Here is a 21,211-nt window from a genome sequence, read left to right on the forward strand (position 1 = left end):
GAGATTATAAAAGCATTTAAAATGAGTAATAAGGCTTTCGAAGGCATGAGCGACTATAATTGGACTTTTCTTATCGATCGATGGCCTTTGCTTCATGTTTCTCGAGGCAAACATTTAATTACAATCTATTTTAACCAAAAATGTAAGAAAGTTTAACATAAAATCAATAATTAGATTATAAAACCATTTTAAACGGGTAATAAGGCTTTCGAAGGCATGAGCGACTATAAATGGACTTTTCTTCTCAAATCGATGGCTTTCGCTTCACGTTTCCCGAGGCAAACATTCAATTATAATCTGTTTTAACCAAAAATGTAAGAAAATTCAACTTAAAATCAATAATGAGATTATAAAAGCGTTTAAAGCGAGTAATAAGGCTTTCGAAGGCATGAGTGACTATAAATGGACTTTTCTTACCAATCGATGGCTTTCGCTTCATGTTTTCTAAGGCAAACATTTAATTACAATCTATTTTAACCAAAAATGTAAGAAAATTCAACATAAAATCAATAATTAGATTATAAAACCATTTTAAACGGGTAATAAGGCTTTCGAAGGCATGAGCGACTATAAATGGACTTTTCTTCTCAAATCGATGGCTTTCGCTTCACGTTTCCCGAGGCAAACATTCAATTATAATCTGTTTTAACCAAAAATGTAAGCAAATTCAACTTAAAATCAATAATGAGCTTATAAAAGCATTTAAAGCGAGTAATAAGGCTTTCGAAGGCATGAGCGACTATAAATGGACTTTTCTTCTCAAATCGATGGCTTTCGCTTCACGTTTCCCGAGGCAAACATTCAATTATAATCTGTTTTAACCAAAAATGTAAGAAAATTCAACTTAAAATCAATAATGAGATTATAAAAGCATTTAAAACGAGTAATAAGGCTTTCGAAGGCATGAGTGACTATAACTGGACTTTTCTTATCGATCGATGGCTTTTGCTTCATGTTTCTCGAGGCAAACATTTAATTACAATCTATTTTAACCAAAAATGTAAGAAAATTCAACATAAAATCAATAATTAGATTATAAAACCATTTTAAACGGGTAATAAGGCTTTCGAAGGCATGAGCGACTATAAATGGACTTTTCTTCTCAAATCGATGGCTTTCGCTTCACGTTTCCCGAGGCAAACATTCAATTATAATCTGTTTTAACCAAAAATGTAAGAAAATTCAACTTAAAATCAATAATGAGATTATAAAAACATTTAAAACGAGTAATAAGGCTTTCGAAGGCATGAGTGACTATAACTGGACTTTTCTTACCAATCGATGGCTTTCGCTTCATGCTTTCTAAGGCAAACATTTAATTACAATCTATCTTAACCAAAAATGTAAGAAAATTCAACATAAAATCAATAATTAGATTATAAAACCATTTTAAACGGGTAATAAGGCTTTCGAAGGCATGAGCGACTATAAATGGACTTTTCTTCTCAAATCGATGGCTTTCGCTTCACGTTTCCCGAGGCAAACATTCAATTATAATCTGTTTTAACCAAAAATGTAAGAAAATTCAACTTAAAATCAATAATGAGATTATAAAAGCATTTAAAACGAGTAATAAGGCTTTCGAAGGCATGAGTGACAATAACTGGACTTTTCTTCCTAATCGATGGCTTTCGCTTCACGTTTCCCTATGCAAACATTCAATTATAATCGGTTTCAACCAAAAATGTAAGAAAATTCAACTTAAAATCAATAATGAGATTATAAAATCGTTTAAAGCGAGTAATAAGGCTTTCGAAGGCATGAGTGACTATAAATGGACTTTTCTTACCAATCGATGGCTTTCGCTTCATGTTTTCTAAGGAAAACATTTAATTGCAATCTATTTTAACCAAAAATGTAAGAAAATTCAACTTAAAATCAATAATGAGCTTATAAAAGCATTTAAAGCGAGTAATAAGGCTTTCGAAGGCATGAGTAACTATAAATGGACTTTTCTTCTCAATCGATGGCTTTCGCTTCACGTTTCCCAAGGCAAACATTCAATTATAATCTGTTTTAACCAAAAATGTAAGAAAATTCAACTTAAAATCAATAATGAGATTATAAAAGAGTTTAAAGCGAGTAATTAGGCTTTCGAAGGCATGAGTGACTATAAATGGACTTTTCTTACCAATCGATGGCTTTCGCTTCATGTTTTCTAAGGCAAACATTTAATTACAATCTATTTTAACCAAAAATGTAAGAAAATTCAACATAAAATCAATAATTGGATTATAAAACCATTTTAAACGGGTAATAAGGCTTTCGAAGGCATGAACGACTATAAATGGACTTTTCTTCTCAATCGATGGCTTTCGCTTAACGTTTCTCTAGGCAAACATTCAATTATAATCTGTTTTAACCAAAAATGTAAGAAAATTCAACTTAAAATCAATAATGAGCTTATAAAAGCATTTAAAGCGAGTAATAAGGCTTTAGAAGGCATGAGTGACTATAAATGGACTTTTCTTCTCAATCGATGGCTTTCGCTTCACGTTTCCCTATGCAAACATTCAATTATAATCTATTTCAACCAAAAATATAAGAAAATTCAACTTAAAATCAATAATGAGATTATAAAAGCGTTTAAAGCGAGTAATAAGGCTTTCGAAGGCATGAGTGACTATAAATGGACCTTTCTTATCAATCGATGGCTTTCGCTTCATGTTTTCTAAGGCAAACATTTAATTACAATCTATTTTAACCAAAAATGTAAGAAAATTCAACATAAAATCAATAATTAGATTATAAAACCATTTTAAACGGGTAATAAGGCTTTCGAAGGCATGAGCGACTATAAATGGACTTTTCTTCTCAAATCGATGGCTTTCGCTTCACGTTTCCCGAGGCAAACATTCAATTATAATCTGTTTTAACCAAAAATGTAAGAAAATTCAACTTAAAATCAATAATGAGATTATAAAAGCATTTAAAATGAGTAATAAGGCTTTCGAAGGCATGAGCGACTATAATTGGACTTTTCTTATCGATCGATGGCCTTTGCTTCATGTTTCTCGAGGCAAACATTTAATTACAATCTATTTTAACCAAAAATGTAAGAAAATTTAACATAAAATCAATAATTAGATTATAAAACCATTTTAAACGGGTAATAAGGCTTTCGAAGGCATGAGCGACTATAAATGGACTTTTCTTCTCAAATCGATGGCTTTCGCTTCACGTTTCCCGAGGCAAACATTCAATTATAATCTGTTTTAACCAAAAATGTAAGAAAATTCAACTTAAAATCAATAATGAGATTATAAAAGCGTTTAAAGCGAGTAATAAGGCTTTCGAAGGCATGAGTGACTATAAATGGACTTTTCTTACCAATCGATGGCTTTCGCTTCATGTTTTCTAAGGCAAACATTTAATTACAATCTATTTTAACCAAAAATGTAAGAAAATTCAACATAAAATCAATAATTAGATTATAAAACCATTTTAAACGGGTAATAAGGCTTTCGAAGGCATGAGCGACTATAAATGGACTTTTCTTCTCAAATCGATGGCTTTCGCTTCACGTTTCCCGAGGCAAACATTCAATTATAATCTGTTTTAACCAAAAATGTAAGCAAATTCAACTTAAAATCAATAATGAGCTTATAAAAGCATTTAAAGCGAGTAATAAGGCTTTCGAAGGCATGAGCGACTATAAATGGACTTTTCTTCTCAAATCGATGGCTTTCGCTTCACGTTTCCCGAGGCAAACATTCAATTATAATCTGTTTTAACCAAAAATGTAAGAAAATTCAACTTAAAATCAATAATGAGATTATAAAAGCATTTAAAACGAGTAATAAGGCTTTCGAAGGCATGAGTGACTATAACTGGACTTTTCTTATCGATCGATGGCTTTTGCTTCATGTTTCTCGAGGCAAACATTTAATTACAATCTATTTTAACCAAAAATGTAAGAAAATTCAACATAAAATCAATAATTAGATTATAAAACCATTTTAAACGGGTAATAAGGCTTTCGAAGGCATGAGCGACTATAAATGGACTTTTCTTCTCAAATCGATGGCTTTCGCTTCACGTTTCCCGAGGCAAACATTCAATTATAATCTGTTTTAACCAAAAATGTAAGAAAATTCAACTTAAAATCAATAATGAGATTATAAAAACATTTAAAACGAGTAATAAGGCTTTCGAAGGCATGAGTGACTATAACTGGACTTTTCTTACCAATCGATGGCTTTCGCTTCATGCTTTCTAAGGCAAACATTTAATTACAATCTATCTTAACCAAAAATGTAAGAAAATTCAACATAAAATCAATAATTAGATTATAAAACCATTTTAAACGGGTAATAAGGCTTTCGAAGGCATGAGCGACTATAAATGGACTTTTCTTCTCAAATCGATGGCTTTCGCTTCACGTTTCCCGAGGCAAACATTCAATTATAATCTGTTTTAACCAAAAATGTAAGAAAATTCAACTTAAAATCAATAATGAGATTATAAAAGCATTTAAAACGAGTAATAAGGCTTTCGAAGGCATGAGTGACAATAACTGGACTTTTCTTCCTAATCGATGGCTTTCGCTTCACGTTTCCCTATGCAAACATTCAATTATAATCGGTTTCAACCAAAAATGTAAGAAAATTCAACTTAAAATCAATAATGAGATTATAAAATCGTTTAAAGCGAGTAATAAGGCTTTCGAAGGCATGAGTGACTATAAATGGACTTTTCTTACCAATCGATGGCTTTCGCTTCATGTTTTCTAAGGAAAACATTTAATTGCAATCTATTTTAACCAAAAATGTAAGAAAATTCAACTTAAAATCAATAATGAGCTTATAAAAGCATTTAAAGCGAGTAATAAGGCTTTCGAAGGCATGAGTAACTATAAATGGACTTTTCTTCTCAATCGATGGCTTTCGCTTCACGTTTCCCAAGGCAAACATTCAATTATAATCTGTTTTAACCAAAAATGTAAGAAAATTCAACTTAAAATCAATAATGAGATTATAAAAGAGTTTAAAGCGAGTAATTAGGCTTTCGAAGGCATGAGTGACTATAAATGGACTTTTCTTACCAATCGATGGCTTTCGCTTCATGTTTTCTAAGGCAAACATTTAATTACAATCTATTTTAACCAAAAATGTAAGAAAATTCAACATAAAATCAATAATTGGATTATAAAACCATTTTAAACGGGTAATAAGGCTTTCGAAGGCATGAACGACTATAAATGGACTTTTCTTCTCAATCGATGGCTTTCGCTTAACGTTTCTCGAGGCAAACATTCAATTATAATCTGTTTTAACCAAAAATGTAAGAAAATTCAACTTAAAATCAATAATGAGCTTATAAAAGCATTTAAAGCGAGTAATAAGGCTTTCGAAGGCATGAGTAACTATAAATGGACTTTTCTTCTCAATCGATGGCTTTCGCTTCACGTTTCCCAAGGCAAACATTCAATTATAATCTGTTTTAACCAAAAATGTAAGAAAATTCAACTTAAAATCAATAATGAGATTATAAAAGAGTTTAAAGCGAGTAATTAGGCTTTCGAAGGCATGAGTGACTATAAATGGACTTTTCTTACCAATCGATGGCTTTCGCTTCATGTTTTCTAAGGCAAACATTTAATTACAATCTATTTTAACCAAAAATGTAAGAAAATTCAACATAAAATCAATAATTGGATTATAAAACCATTTTAAACGGGTAATAAGGCTTTCGAAGGCATGAACGACTATAAATGGACTTTTCTTCTCAATCGATGGCTTTCGCTTAACGTTTCTCGAGGCAAACATTCAATTATAATCTGTTTTAACCAAAAATGTAAGAAAATTCAACTTAAAATCAATAATGAGCTTATAAAAGCATTTAAAGCGAGTAATAAGGCTTTAGAAGGCATGAGTGACTATAAATGGACTTTTCTTCTCAATCGATGGCTTTCGCTTCACGTTTCCCTATGCAAACATTCAATTATAATCTATTTCAACCAAAAATATTAGAAAATTCAACTTAAAATCAATAATGAGATTATAAAAGCGTTTAAAGCGAGTAATAAGGCTTTCGAAGGCATGAGTGACTATAAATGGACCTTTCTTATCAATCGATGGCTTTCGCTTCATGTTTTCTAAGGCAAACATTTAATTACAATCTATTTTAACCAAAAATGTAAGAAAATTCAACATAAAATCAATAATTAGATTATAAAACCATTTTAAACGGGTAATAAGGCTTTCGAAGGCATGAGCGACTATAAATGGACTTTTCTTCTCAAATCGATGGCTTTCGCTTCACGTTTCCCGAGGCAAACATTCAATTATAATCTGTTTTAACCAAAAATGTAAGAAAATTCAACTTAAAATCAATAATGAGATTATAAAAGCATTTAAAACGAGTAATAAGGCTTTCGAAGGCATGAGTGACTATAATTGGACTTTTCTTATCGATCGATGGCCTTTGCTTCATGTTTCTCGAGGCAAACATTTAATTACAATCTATTTTAACCAAAAATGTAAGAAAATTTAACATAAAATCAATAATTAGATTATAAAACCATTTTAAACGGGTAATAAGGCTTTCGAAGGCATGAGCGACTATAAATGGACTTTTCTTCTCAAATCGATGGCTTTCGCTTCACGTTTCCCGAGGCAAACATTCAATTATAATCTGTTTTAACAAAAAATGTAAGAAAATTCAACTTAAAATCAATAATGAGATTATAAAAGCATTTAAAACGAGTAATAAGGCTTTCGAAGGCATGAGTGACAATAACTGGACTTTTCTTCCTAATCGATGGCTTTCGCTTCACGTTTCCCTATGCAAACATTCAATTATAATCTGTTTCAACCAAAAATGTAAGAAAATTCAACTTAAAATCAATAATGAGATTATAAAAGCATTTAAAACGAGTAATAAGGCTTTCGAAGGCATGAGTGACTATAATTGGACTTTTCTTACCAATCGATGGCTTTCGCTTCATGTTTTCTAAGGAAAACATTTAATTGCAATCTATTTTAACCAAAAATGTAAGAAAATTCAACTTAAAATCAATAATGAGCTTATAAAAGCATTTAAAGCGAGTAATAAGGCTTTCGAAGGCATGAGTAACTATAAATGGACTTTTCTTCTCAATCGATGGCTTTCGCTTCACGTTTCCCAAGACAAACATTCAATTATAATCTGTTTGAACCAAAAATGTAAGAAATTTCAACTTAAAATCAATAATGAGCTTATAAAAGCATTTAAAGCGAGTAATAAGGCTTTCGAAGGCATGAGTGACTATAAATGGACTTTTCTTCTCAATCGATGGTTTCGCTTCACGTTTCCCAAGGCAAACATTCAATTATAATCTGTTTTAACCAAAAATGTAAGAAAATTCAACCTAAAATCAATAATGAGCTTATAAAAGCATTTAAAGCTAGTAATAAGGCTTTCGAAAGCATGAGTGACTATAAATGGACTTTTCTTCTCAATCGATGGCTTTCGCTTCACGTTTCTCGAGGCAAACATTCAAATATAATCTGTTTCAACAAAAAATGTAAGAAAATTCAACTTAAAATCTACAATGAGATTATAAAAGCATTTAAAGCGAGTAATAAGGCTTTCGAAGGCATGAGTGACTATAAATGGACTTTTCTTCTCAATCGATGGCTTTCGCTTCACGTTTCCCTATGCAAACATTCAATTATAATCTGTTTCAACCAAAAATGTAAGAAAATTCAACTTAAAATCAATAATGAGATTATAAAAGCATTTAAAGCGAGTAATAAGGCTTTCGAAGGCATGAGTGACTATAAATGGAGTTTTCTTATCGATCGATGGCTTTTGCTTCATGTTTCTCGAGGCAAACATTCAAATATAATCTGTTTTAACCAAAAATATAAGAAAATTCAACTTAAAATCAATAATGCGATTATAAAACCATTTTAAGCGAGTAATAAGTCTTTCGAAGGCATGAGTGACTATAAATGGACTTTTCTTCTCAATCGATGGCTTTCGCTTCACGTTTCCCTATGCAAACATTCAATTATAATCTATTTCAACCAAAAATATAAGAAAATTCAACTTAAAATCAATAATGAGATTATAAAAGCCTTTAAAGCGAGTAATAAGGCTTTCGAAGGCATGAGTGACTATAAATGGACTTTTCTTACCAATCGATGGCTTTCGCTTCATGTTTTCTAAGGCAAACATTTAATTACAATCTATTTTAACCAAAAATGTAAGAAAATTCAACATAAAATCAATAATTAGATTATAAAACCATTTTAAACGGGTAATAAGGCTTTCGAAGGCATGAGCGACTATAAATGGACTTTTCTTCTCAAATCGATGGCTTTCGCTTCACGTTTCCCGAGGCAAACATTCAATTATAATCTGTTTTAACCAAAAATGTAAGAAAATTCAACTTAAAATCAATAATGAGATTATAAAAGCATTTAAAACGAGTAATAAGGCTTTCGAAGGCATGAGTGACTATAACTGGACTTTTCTTATCGATCGATGGCTTTTGCTTCATGTTTCTCGAGGCAAACATTCAAATATAATCTGTTTTAACCAAAAATATAAGAAAATTCAACTTAAAATCAATAATGCGATTATAAAACCATTTTAAGCGAGTAATAAGGCTTTCGAAGGTATGAGTGACTATAAATGTACTTTTCTTCCAAATCGATGGCTTTCGCTTCACGTTTTCCCATGCAAACATTCAATTATAATCTGTTTTAACCAAAAATGTAAGAAAATTCAACTTAAAATCAATAATGAGATTATAAAAGCATTTAAAGCGAGTAATAAGGCTTTCGAAGGCATGAGTGACTATAAATGGACTTTTCTTCTCAATCGATGGCTTTCGCTTAACGTTTCTCGAGGCAAACATTCAATTATAATCTGTTTTAACCAAAAATGTAAGAAAATTCAACTTAAAATCAATAATGAGCTTATAAAAGCATTTAAAGCGAGTAATAAGGCTTTCGAAGGCATGAGTGACTATAAATGGACTTGTCTTCTCAATCGATGGCTTTCGCTTCACGTTTCCCTATGCAAACATTCAATTATAATCTATTTCAACCAAAAATATAAGAAAATTCAACTTAAAATCAATAATGAGATTATAAAAGCGTTTAAAGCGAGTAATAAGGCTTTCGAAGGCATGAGTGACTATAAATGGACTTTTCTTACCAATCGATGGCTTTCGCTTCATGTTTTCTTAGGCAAACATTTAATTACAATCTATTTTAACCAAAAATGTAAGAAAATTCAACATAAAATCAATAATTAGATTATAAAACCATTTTAAACGGGTAATAAGGCTTTCGAAGGCATGAGCGACTATAAATGGACTTTTCTTCTCAAATCGATGGCTTTCGCTTCACGTTTCCCGAGGCAAACATTCAATTATAATCTGTTTTAACCAAAAATGTAAGAAAATTCAACTTAAAATCAATAATGAGATTATAAAAGCATTTAAAACGAGTAATAAGGCTTTCGAAGGCATGAGTGACTATAACTGGACTTTTCTTATCGATCGATGGCTTTTGCTTCATGTTTCTCGAGGCAAACATTCAAATATAATCTGTTTTAACCAAAAATATAAGAAAATTCAACTTAAAATCAATAATGCGATTATAAAACCATTTTAAGCGAGTAATAAGGCTTTCGAAGGTATGAGTGACTATAAATGTACTTTTCTTCCAAATCGATGGCTTTCGCTTCACGTTTTCCCATGCAAACATTCAATTATAATCTGTTTTAACCAAAAATGTAAGAAAATTCAACTTAAAATCAATAATGAGATTATAAAAGCATTTAAAGCGAGTAATAAGGCTTTCGAAGGCATGAGTGACTATAATGGACTTTTCTTCTCAATCGATGGCTTTCGCTTAACGTTTCTCGAGGCAAACATTCAATTATAATCTGTTTTAACCAAAAATGTAAGAAAATTCAACTTAAAATCAATAATGAGCTTATAAAAGCATTTAAAGCGAGTAATAAGGCTTTCGAAGGCATGAGTGACTATAAATGGACTTGTCTTCTCAATCGATGGCTTTCGCTTCACGTTTCCCTATGCAAACATTCAATTATAATCTATTTCAACCAAAAATATAAGAAAATTCAACTTAAAATCAATAATGAGATTATAAAAGCGTTTAAAGCGAGTAATAAGGCTTTCGAAGGCATGAGTGACTATAAATGGACTTTTCTTACCAATCGATGGCTTTCGCTTCATGTTTTCTTAGGCAAACATTTAATTACAATCTATTTTAACCAAAAATGTAAGAAAATTCAACATAAAATCAATAATTAGATTATAAAACCATTTTAAACGGGTAATAAGGCTTTCGAAGGCATGAGCGACTATAAATGGACTTTTCTTCTCAAATCGATGGCTTTCGCTTCACGTTTCCCGAGGCAAACATTCAATTATAATCTGTTTTAACCAAAAATGTAAGAAAATTCAACTTAAAATCAATAATGAGATTATAAAAGCATTTAAAACGAGTAATAAGGCTTTCGAAGGCATGAGTGACTATAACTGGACTTTTCTTATCGATCGATGGCTTTTGCTTCATGTTTCTCGAGGCAAACATTCAAATATAATCTGTTTTAACCAAAAATATAAGAAAATTCAACTTAAAATCAATAATGCGATTATAAAACCATTTTAAGCGAGTAATAAGGCTTTCGAAGGTATGAGTGACTATAAATGTACTTTTCTTCCCAATCGATGGCTTTCGCTTCACGTTTCCCCATGCAAACATTCAATTATAATCTGTTTTAACCAAAAATGTAAGAAAATTCAACTTAAAATCAATAATGAGCTTATAAAAGCATTTAAAGCGAGTAATAAGGCTTTCGAAGGCATGAGTAACTATAAATGGACTTTTCTTCTCAATCGATGGCTTTCGCTTCACGTTTCCCAAGGCAAACATTCAATTATAATCTGTTTTAACCAAAAATGTAAGAAAATTCAACTTAAAATCAATAATGAGCTTATAAAAGCATTTAAAGCGAGTAATAAGGCTTTCGAAGGCATGAGTGACTATAAATGGACTTTTCTTCTCAATCGATGGCTTTCGCTTCACGTTTCCCGAGGCAAACATTCAATTATAATATGTTTTAACCAAAAATGTAAGAAAATTCAACTTAAAATCAATAATGAGATTATAAAAGCGTTTAAAGCGAGTAATAAGGCTTTCGAAGGCATGAGTGACTATAAATGGACTTTTCTTACCAATCGATGGCTTTCGCTTCATGTTTTCTAAGGCAAACATTTAATTACAATCTATTTTAACCAAAAATGTAAGAAAATTCAACATAAAATCAATAATTAGATTATAAAACCATTTTAAACGGGTAATAAGGCTTTCGAAGGCATAAGCGACTATAAATGGACTTTTCTTCTCAAATCGATGGCTTTCGCTTCACGTTTCCCGAGGCAAACATTCAATTATAATCTGTTTTAACCAAAAATGTAAGAAAATTCAACTTAAAATCAATAATGAGATTATAAAAGCATTTAAAACGAGTAATAAGGCTTCGAAGGCATGAGTGACTATAACTGGACTTTTCTTATCGATCGATGGCTTTTGCTTCATGTTTCTCGAGGCAAACATTCAAATATAATCTGTTTTAACCAAAAATATAAGAAAATTCAACTTAAAATCAATAATGCGATTATAAAACCATTTTAAGCGAGTAATAAGGCTTTCGAAGGTATGAGTGACTATAAATGTACTTTTCTTCCCAATCGATGGCTTTCGCTTCACGTTTCCCCAGGCAAACATTCAATTATAATCTGTCTTAACTAAAAATGTAAGAAAATTCAACTTAAAATCAATAATGAGCTTATAAAAGCATTTAAAGCGAGTAATAAAGCTTTCGAAGGCATGAGTAACTATAAATGGACTTTTCTTCTCAATCGATGGCTTTCGCTTCACGTTTCCCAAGGCAAACATTCAATTATAATCTGTTTTAACCAAAAATGTAAGAAAATTCAACTTAAAATCAATAATGAGCTTATAAAAGTATTGAAAGCGAGTAATAAGGCTTTCGAAGGCATGAGTGACTATAAATGGACTTTTCTTCTCAATCGATGGCTTTCGCTTCACGTTTCCCGAGGCAAACATTCAATTATAATCTGTTTTAACCAAAAATGTAAGAAAATTCAACCTAAAATCAATAATGAGCTTATAAAAGCATTTAAAACAAGTAATAAGGCTTTCGAAGGCATGAGTGACTATAACTGGACTTTTCTTATCGATCGATGGCTTTTGCTTCATGTTTCTCGAGGCAAACATTCAAATATAATCTGTTTTAACCAAAAATATAAGAAAATTCAACTTAAAATCAATAATGCGATTATAAAACCATTTTAAGCGAGTAATAAGGCTTTCGAAGGTATGAGTGACTATAAATGCACTTTTCTTCCCAATCGATGGCTTTCGCTTCACGTTTCCCCATGCAAACATTCAATTATAATCTGTTTTAACCAAAAATGTAAGAAAATTCAACTTAAAATCAATAATGAGCTTATAAAAGCATTTAAAGCGAGTAATAAGGCTTTCGAAGGCATGAGTAACTATAAATGGACTTTTCTTCTCAATCGATGGCTTTCGCTTCACGTTTCCCAAGGCAAACATTCAATTATAATCTGTTTTAACCAAAAATGTAAGAAAATTCAACTTAAAATCAATAATGAGCTTATAAAAGCATTTAAAGCGAGTAATAAGGCTTTCGTAGGCATGAGTGACTTTAAATGGACTTTTTTTCTCAATCGATGGCTTTCGCTTCACGTTTCCCGAGGCAAACATTCAATTATAATATGTTTTAACCAAAAATGTAAGAAAATTCAACTTAAAATCAATAATGAGATTATAAAAGCGTTTAAAGCGAGTAATAAGGCTTTCGAAGGCATGAGTGACTATAAATGGACTTTTCTTACCAATCGATGGCTTTCGCTTCATGTTTTCTAAGGCAAACATTTAATTACAATCTATTTTAACCAAAAATGTAAGAAAATTCAACATAAAATCAATAATTAGATTATAAAACCATTTTAAACGGGTAATAAGGCTTTCGAAGGCATGAGCGACTATAAATGGACTTTTCTTCTCAATCGATGGCTTTCGCTTAACGTTTCTCGAGGCAAACATTCAATTATAATCTGTTTTAACCAAAAATGTAAGAAAATTCAACTTAAAATCAATAATGAGCTTATAAAAGCATTTAAAGCGAGTAATAAGGCTTTCGAAGGCATGAGTGACTATAAATGGACTTTTCTTCTCAATCGATGGCTTTCACTTCACGTTTCCCGAGGCAAACATTCAATTATAGTCTGTTTTAACCAAAAATGTAAGAAAATTCAACTTAAAATCAATAATGAGATTATAAAAGCGTTTAAAGCGAGTAATAAGGCTTTCGAAGGCATGAGTGACTATAAATGTACTTTTCTTACCAATCGATGGCTTTCGCTTCATGTTTTCTAAGGCAAACATTTAATTACAATCTATTTTAACGAAAAATGTAAGAAAATTCAACATAAAATCAATAATTAGATTATAAAACCATTTTAAACGGGTAATAAGGCTTTCGAAGGCATGAGCGACTATAAATGGACTTTTCTTCTCAATCGATGGCTTTCGCTTCACGTTTCTCGAGGCAAACATTCAATTATAATCTGTTTTAACCAAAAATGTAAGAAAATTCAACTTAAAATCAATAATGAGCTTATAAAAGCATTTAAAGCGAGTAATAAGGCTTTCGAAGGCATGAGTAACTATAAATGGACTTTTCTTCTCAATCGATGGCTTTCGCTTCACGTTTCCCGAGGCAAACATTCAATTATAATCTGTTTTAACCAAAAATGTAAGAAAATTCAACTTAAAATCAATAATGAGATTATAAAAGCGTTTAAAGCGAGTAATAAGGCTTTCGAAGGCATGAGTGACTATAAATGTACTTTTCTTACCAATCGATGGCTTTCGCTTCATGTTTTCTAAGGCAAACATTTAATTACAATCTATTTTAACAAAAAATGTAAGAAAATTCAACATAAAATCAATAATTAGATTATAAAACCATTTTAAACGGGTAATAAGGCTTTCGAAGGTATGAGTGACTATAAATGTACTTTTCTTCCCAATCGATGGCTTTCGCCTCACGTTTCCCCAGGCAAACATTCAATTATAATCTGTTTTAACCAAAAATGTAAGAAAATTCAACTTAAAATCAATAATGAGATTATAAAAGCGTTTAAAGCGAGTAATAAGGCTTTCGAAGGCATGAGTGACTATAAATGGACTTTTCTTACCAATCGATGGCTTTCGCTTCATGTTTTCTTAGGCAAACATTTAATTACAATCTATTTTTACCAAAAATGTAAGAAAATTCAACATAAAATCAATAATTAGATTATAAAACCATTTTAAACGGGTAATAAGGCTTTCGAAGGCATGAGCGACTATAAATGGACTTTTCTTCTCAAATCGATGGCTTTCGCTTCACGTTTCCCGAGGCAAACATTCAATTATAATCTGTTTTAACCAAAAATGTAAGAAAATTCAACTTAAAATCAATAATGAGATTATAAAAGCATTTAAAACGAGTAATAAGGCTTTCGAAGGCATGAGTGACTATAACTGGACTTTTCTTATCGATCGATGGCTTTTGCTTCATGTTTCTCGAGGCAAACATTCAAATATAATCTGTTTTAACCAAAAATATAAGAGAATTCAACTTAAAATCAATAATGCGATTATAAAACCATTTTAAGCGAGTAATAAGGCTTTCGAAGGTATGAGTGACTATAAATGTACTTTTCTTCCCAATCGATGGCTTTCGCTTCACGTTTCCCCATGCAAACATTCAATTAGAATCTGTTTTAACCAAAAACGTAAGAAAATTCAACTTAAAATCAATAATGAGCTTATAAAAGCATTTAAAGCGAGTAATAAGGCTTTCGAAGGCATGAGTAACTATAAATGGACTTTTCTTCTCAATCGATGGCTTTCGCTTCACGTTTCCCAAGGCAAACATTCAATTATAATCTGTTTTAACCAAAAATGTAAGAAAATTCAACTTAAAATCAATAATGAGCTTATAAAAGCATTTAAAGCGAGTAATAAGGCTTTCGAAGGCATGAGTGACTATAAATGGACTTTTCTTCTCAATCGATGGTTTCGCTTCACGTTTCCCAAGGCAAACATTCAATTATAATCTGTTTTAACCAAAAATGTAAGAAAATTCAACCTAAAATCAATAATGAGCTTATAAAAGCATTTAAAGCTAGTAATAAGGCTTTCGAAGGCATGAGTGACTATAAATGGACTTTTCTTCTCAATCGATGGCTTTCGCTTCACGTTTCTCGAGGCAAACATTCAAATATAATCTGTTTCAACAAAAAATGTAAGAAAATTCAACTTAAAATCTACAATGAGATTATAAAAGCATTTAAAGCGAGTAATAAGGCTTTCGAAGGCATGAGTGACTATAAATGGACTTTTCTTACCAATCGATGGCTTTCGCTTCACGTTTCCCTATGCAAACATTCAATTATAATCTGTTTCAACCAAAAATGTAAGAAAATTCAACTTAAAATCAATAATGAGATTATAAAAGCATTTAAAGCGAGTAATAAGGCTTTCGAAGGCATGAGTGACTATAAATGGAGTTTTCTTATCGATCGATGGCTTTTGCTTCATGTTTCTCGAGGCAAACATTCAAATATAATCTGTTTTAACCAAAAATATAAGAAAATTCAACTTAAAATCAATAATGCGATTATAAAACCATTTTAAGCGAGTAATAAGTCTTTCGAAGGCATGAGTGACTATAAATGGACTTTTCTTCTCAATCGATGGCTTTCGCTTCACGTTTCCCTATGCAAACATTCAATTATAATCTATTTCAACCAAAAATATAAGAAAATTCAACTTAAAATCAATAATGAGATTATAAAAGCCTTTAAAGCGAGTAATAAGGCTTTCGAAGGCATGAGTGACTATAAATGGACTTTTCTTACCAATCGATGGCTTTCGCTTCATGTTTTCTAAGGCAAACATTTAATTACAATCTATTTTAACCAAAAATGTAAGAAAATTCAACATAAAATCAATAATTAGATTATAAAACCATTTTAAACGGGTAATAAGGCTTTCGAAGGCATGAGCGACTATAAATGGACTTTTCTTCTCAAATCGATGGCTTTCGCTTCACGTTTCCCGAGGCAAACATTCAATTATAATCTGTTTTAACCAAAAATGTAAGAAAATTCAACTTAAAATCATTAATGAGATTATAAAAGCATTTAAAACGAGTAATAAGGCTTTCGAAGGCATGAGTGACTATAACTGGACTTTTCTTATCGATCGATGGCTTTTGCTTCATGTTTCTCGAGGCAAACATTCAAATATAATCTGTTTTAACCAAAAATATAAGAAAATTCAACTTAAAATCAATAATGCGATTATAAAACCATTTTAAGCGAGTAATAAGGCTTTCGAAGGTATGAGTGACTATAAATGTACTTTTCTTCCAAATCGATGGCTTTCGCTTCACGTTTCCCCATGCAAACATTCAATTATAATCTGTTTTAACCAAAAATGTAAGAAAATTCAACTTAAAATCAATAATGAGATTATAAAAGCATTTAAAGCGAGTAATAAGGCTTTCGAAGGCATGAGTGACTATAAATGGACTTTTCTTCTCAATCGATGGCTTTCGCTTCACGTTTCTCGAGGCAAACATTCAAATATAATCTGTTTCAACAAAAAATGTAAGAAAATTCAACTTAAAATCTACAATGAGATTATAAAAGCATTTAAAGCGAGTAATAAGGCTTTCGAAGGCATGAGTGACTATAAATGGACTTTTCTTCTCAATCGATGGCTTTCGCTTCACGTTTCCCTATGCAAACATTCAATTATAATCTGTTTCAACCAAAAATGTAAGAAAATTCAACTTAAAATCAATAATGAGATTATAAAAGCATTTAAAGCGAGTAATAAGGCTTTCGAAGGCATGAGTGACTATAAATGGAGTTTTCTTATCGATCGATGGCTTTTGCTTCATGTTTCTCGAGGCAAACATTCAAATATAATCTGTTTTAACCAAAAATATAAGAAAATTCAACTTAAAATCAATAATGCGATTATAAAACCATTTTAAGCGAGTAATAAGTCTTTCGAAGGCATGAGTGCCTATAAATGGACTTTTCTTCTCAATCGATGGCTTTCGCTTCACGTTTCCCTATGCAAACATTCAATTATAATCTATTTCAACCAAAAATATAAGAAAATTCAACTTGAAATCAATAATGAGATTATAAAAGCCTTTAAAGCGAGTAATAAGGCTTTCGAAGGCATGAGTGACTATAAATGGACTTTTCTTACCAATCGATGGCTTTCGCTTCATGTTTTCTAAGGCAAACATTTAATTACAATCTATTTTAACCAAAAATGTAAGAAAATTCAACATAAAATATATAATTAGATTATAAAACCATTTTAAACGGGTAATAAGGCTTTCGAAGGCATGAGCGACTATAAATGGACTTTTCTTCTCAAATCGATGGCTTTCGCTTCACGTTTCCCGAGGCAAACATTCAATTATAATCTGTTTTAACCAAAAATGTAAGAAAATTCAACTTAAAATCAATAATGAGATTATAAAAGCATTTAAAACGAGTAATAAGGCTTTCGAAGGCATGAGTGACTATAACTGGACTTTTCTTATCGATCGATGGCTTTTGCTTCATGTTTCTCGAGGCAAACATTCAAATATAATCTGTTTTAACCAAAAATATAAGAAAATTCAACTTAAAATCAATAATGCGATTATAAAACCATTTTAAGCGAGTAATAAGGCTTTCGAAGGTATGAGTGACTATAAATGTACTTTTCTTCCCAATCGATGGCTTTCGCTTCACGTTTCCCCATGCAAACATTCAATTATAATCTGTTTTAACCAAAAATGTAAGAAAATTCAACTTAAAATCAATAATGAGCTTATAAAAGCATTTAAAGCGAGTAATAAGGCTTTCGAAGGCATGAGTAACTATAAATGGACTTTTCTTCTCAATCGATGGCTTTCCCTTCACGTTTCCCAAGGCAAACATTCAATTAGAATCTGTTTTAACCAAAAATGTAAGAAAATTCAACTTAAAATCAATAATGAGCTTATAAAAGCATTTAAAGCGAGTAATAAGGCTTTCGTAGGCATGAGTGACTATAAATGGACTTTTCTTCTCAATCGATGGCTTTCGCTTCACGTTTCCCGAGGCAAACATTCAATTATAATATGTTTTAACCAAAAATGTAAGAAAATTCAACTTAAAATCAATAATGAGATTATAAAAGCGTTTAAAGCGAGTAATAAGGCTTTCGAAGGCATGAGTGACTATAAATGGACTTTTCTTACCAATCGATGGCTTTCGCTTCATGTTTTCGAAGGCAAACATTTAATTACAATCTATTTTAACCAAAAATGTAAGAAAATTCAACAAAAAATCAATAATTAGATTATAAAACCATTTTAAACGGGTAATAAGGCTTTCGAAGGCATGAGCGACTATAAATGGACTTTTCTTCTCAATCGATGGCTTTCGCTTAACGTTTCTCGAGGCAAACATTCAATTATAATCTGTTTTAACCAAAAATGTAAGAAAATTCAACTTAAAATCAATAATGAGCTTATAAAAGCATTTAAAGCGAGTAATAAGGCTTTCGAAGGCATGAGTGACTATAAATGGACTTTTCTTCTCAATCGATGGCTTTCACTTCACGTTTCCCGAGGCAAACATTCAATTATAATCTGTTTTAACCAAAAATGTAAGAAAATTCAACTTAAAATCAATAATGAGATTATAAAAGCGTTTAAAGCGAGTAATAAGGCTTTCGAAGGCATGAGTGACTATAAATGTACTTTTCTTACCAATCGATGGCTTTCGCTTCATGTTTTCTAAGGCAAACATTTAATTACAATCTATTTTAACCAAAAATGTAAGAAAATTCAACATAAAATCAATAATTAGATTATAAAACCATTTTAAACGGGTAATAAGGCTTTCGAAGGCATGAGCGACTATAAATGGACTTTTCTTCTCAATCGATGGCTTTCGCTTCACGTTTCTCGAGGCAAACATTCAATTATAATCTGTTTTAATCAAAAATGTAAGAAAATTCAACTTAAAATCAATAATGAGATTATAAAAGCATTTAAAACGAGTAATAAGGCTTTCGAAGGCATGAGTGACTATAACTGGACTTTTCTTATCGATCGATGGCTTTTGCTTCATGTTTCTCGAGGCAAACATTCAAATATAATCTGTTTTAACCAAAAATATAAGAAAATTCAACTTAAAATCAATAATGCGATTATAAAACCATTTTAAGCGAGTAATAAGGCTTTCGAAGGTATGAGTGACTATAAATGTACTTTTCTTCCCAATCGATGGCTTTCGCTTCACGTTTCCCCATGCAAACATTCAATTAGAATCTGTTTTAACCAAAAATGTAAGAAAATTCAACTTAAAATCAATAATGAGCTTATAAAAGCATTTAAAGCGAGTAATAAGGCTTTCGAAGGCATGAGTAACTATAAATGGACTTTTCTTCTCAATCGATGGCTTTCGCTTCACGTTTCCCGAGGCAAACATTCAATTAGAATCTGTTTTAACCAAAAATGTAAGAAAATTCAACTTAAAATCAATAATGAGCTTATAAAAGCATTTAAAGCGAGTAATAAGGCTTTCGAAGGCATGAGTAACTATAAATGGACTTTTCTTCTCAATCGATGGCTTTCGCTTCACGTTTCCCAAGGCAAACATTCAATTATAATCTGTTTTAACCAAAAATGTAAAAAAATTCAACTTAAAATCAATAATGAGCTTATAAAAGCATTTAAAGCGAGTAATAAGGCTTTCGAAGGCATGAGTGACTATAAATGGACTTTTCTTCTCAATCGATGGCTTTCGCTTCACGTTTCCCGAGGCAAACATTCAATTATAATATGTTTTAACCAAAAATGTAAGAAAATTCAACTTAAAATCAATAATGAGATTATAAAAGCGTTTAAAGCGAGTAATAAGGCTTTCGAAGGCATGAGTGACTATAAATGGACTTTTCTTACCAATCGATGGCTTTCGCTTCATGTTTTCTTAGGCAAACATTTAATTACAATCTATTTTTACCAAAAATGTAAGAAAATTCAACATAAAATCAATAATTAGATTATAAAACCATTTTAAACGGGTAATAAGGCTTTCGAAGGCATGAGCGACTATAAATGGACTTTTCTTCTCAATCGATGGCTTTCGCTTCACGTTTCTCGAGGCAAACATTCAATTATAATCTGTTTTAACCAAAACTGTAAGAAAATTCAACTTAAAATCAATAATGAGCTTATAAAAGCATTTAAAGCGAGTAATAAGGCTTTCGAAGGCATGAGTAACTATAAATGGACTTTTCTTCTCAATCGATGGCTTTCGCTTCACGTTTCCCGAGGCAAACATTCAATTATAATCTATTTTAACCAAAAATGTAAGAAAATTCAACTTAAAATCAATAATGAGATTATAAAAGCGTTTAAAGCGAGTAATAAGGCTTTCGAAGGCATGAGTGACTATAAATGTACTTTTCTTACCAATAGATGGCTTTCGCTTCATGTTTTCTAAGGCAAACATTTAATTACAATCTATTTTAACCAAAAATGTAAGAAAATTCAACATAAAATCAATAATTAGATTATAAAACCATTTTAAACGGGTAATAAGGCTTTCGAAGGTATGAGTGACTATAAATGTACTTTTCTTCCCAATCGATGGCTTTCGCTTCACGTTTCCCCAGGCAAACATTCAAATATAATCTGTTTTAACCAAAAATGTAAGAAAATTCAACTTAAAATCAATAATGAAATTATAAAAGCGTTTAAAGCGAGTAATAAGGCTTTCGAAGGCATGAGTGACTATAAATGGACTTTTCTTACCAATCGATGGCTTTCGCTTCATGTTTTCTTAGGCAAACATTTAATTACAATCTATTTTTACCAAAAATGTAAGAAAATTCAACATAAAATCTATAATTAGATTATAAAACCATTTTAAACGGGTAATAAGGCTTTCGAAGGCATGAGCGACTATAAATGGACTTTTCTTCTCAAATCGATGGCTTTCGCTTCACGTTTCCCGAGGCAAACATTCAATTATAATCTGTTTTAACCAAAAATGTAAGAAAATTCAACATAA

The sequence above is a fragment of the Theobroma cacao genome, chromosome 2, assembly GCF_053813885.1.
Source record: "Theobroma cacao isolate CCN51 chromosome 2, ASM5381388v1, whole genome shotgun sequence".
Classification (NCBI taxonomy): domain Eukaryota; kingdom Viridiplantae; phylum Streptophyta; class Magnoliopsida; order Malvales; family Malvaceae; genus Theobroma; species Theobroma cacao.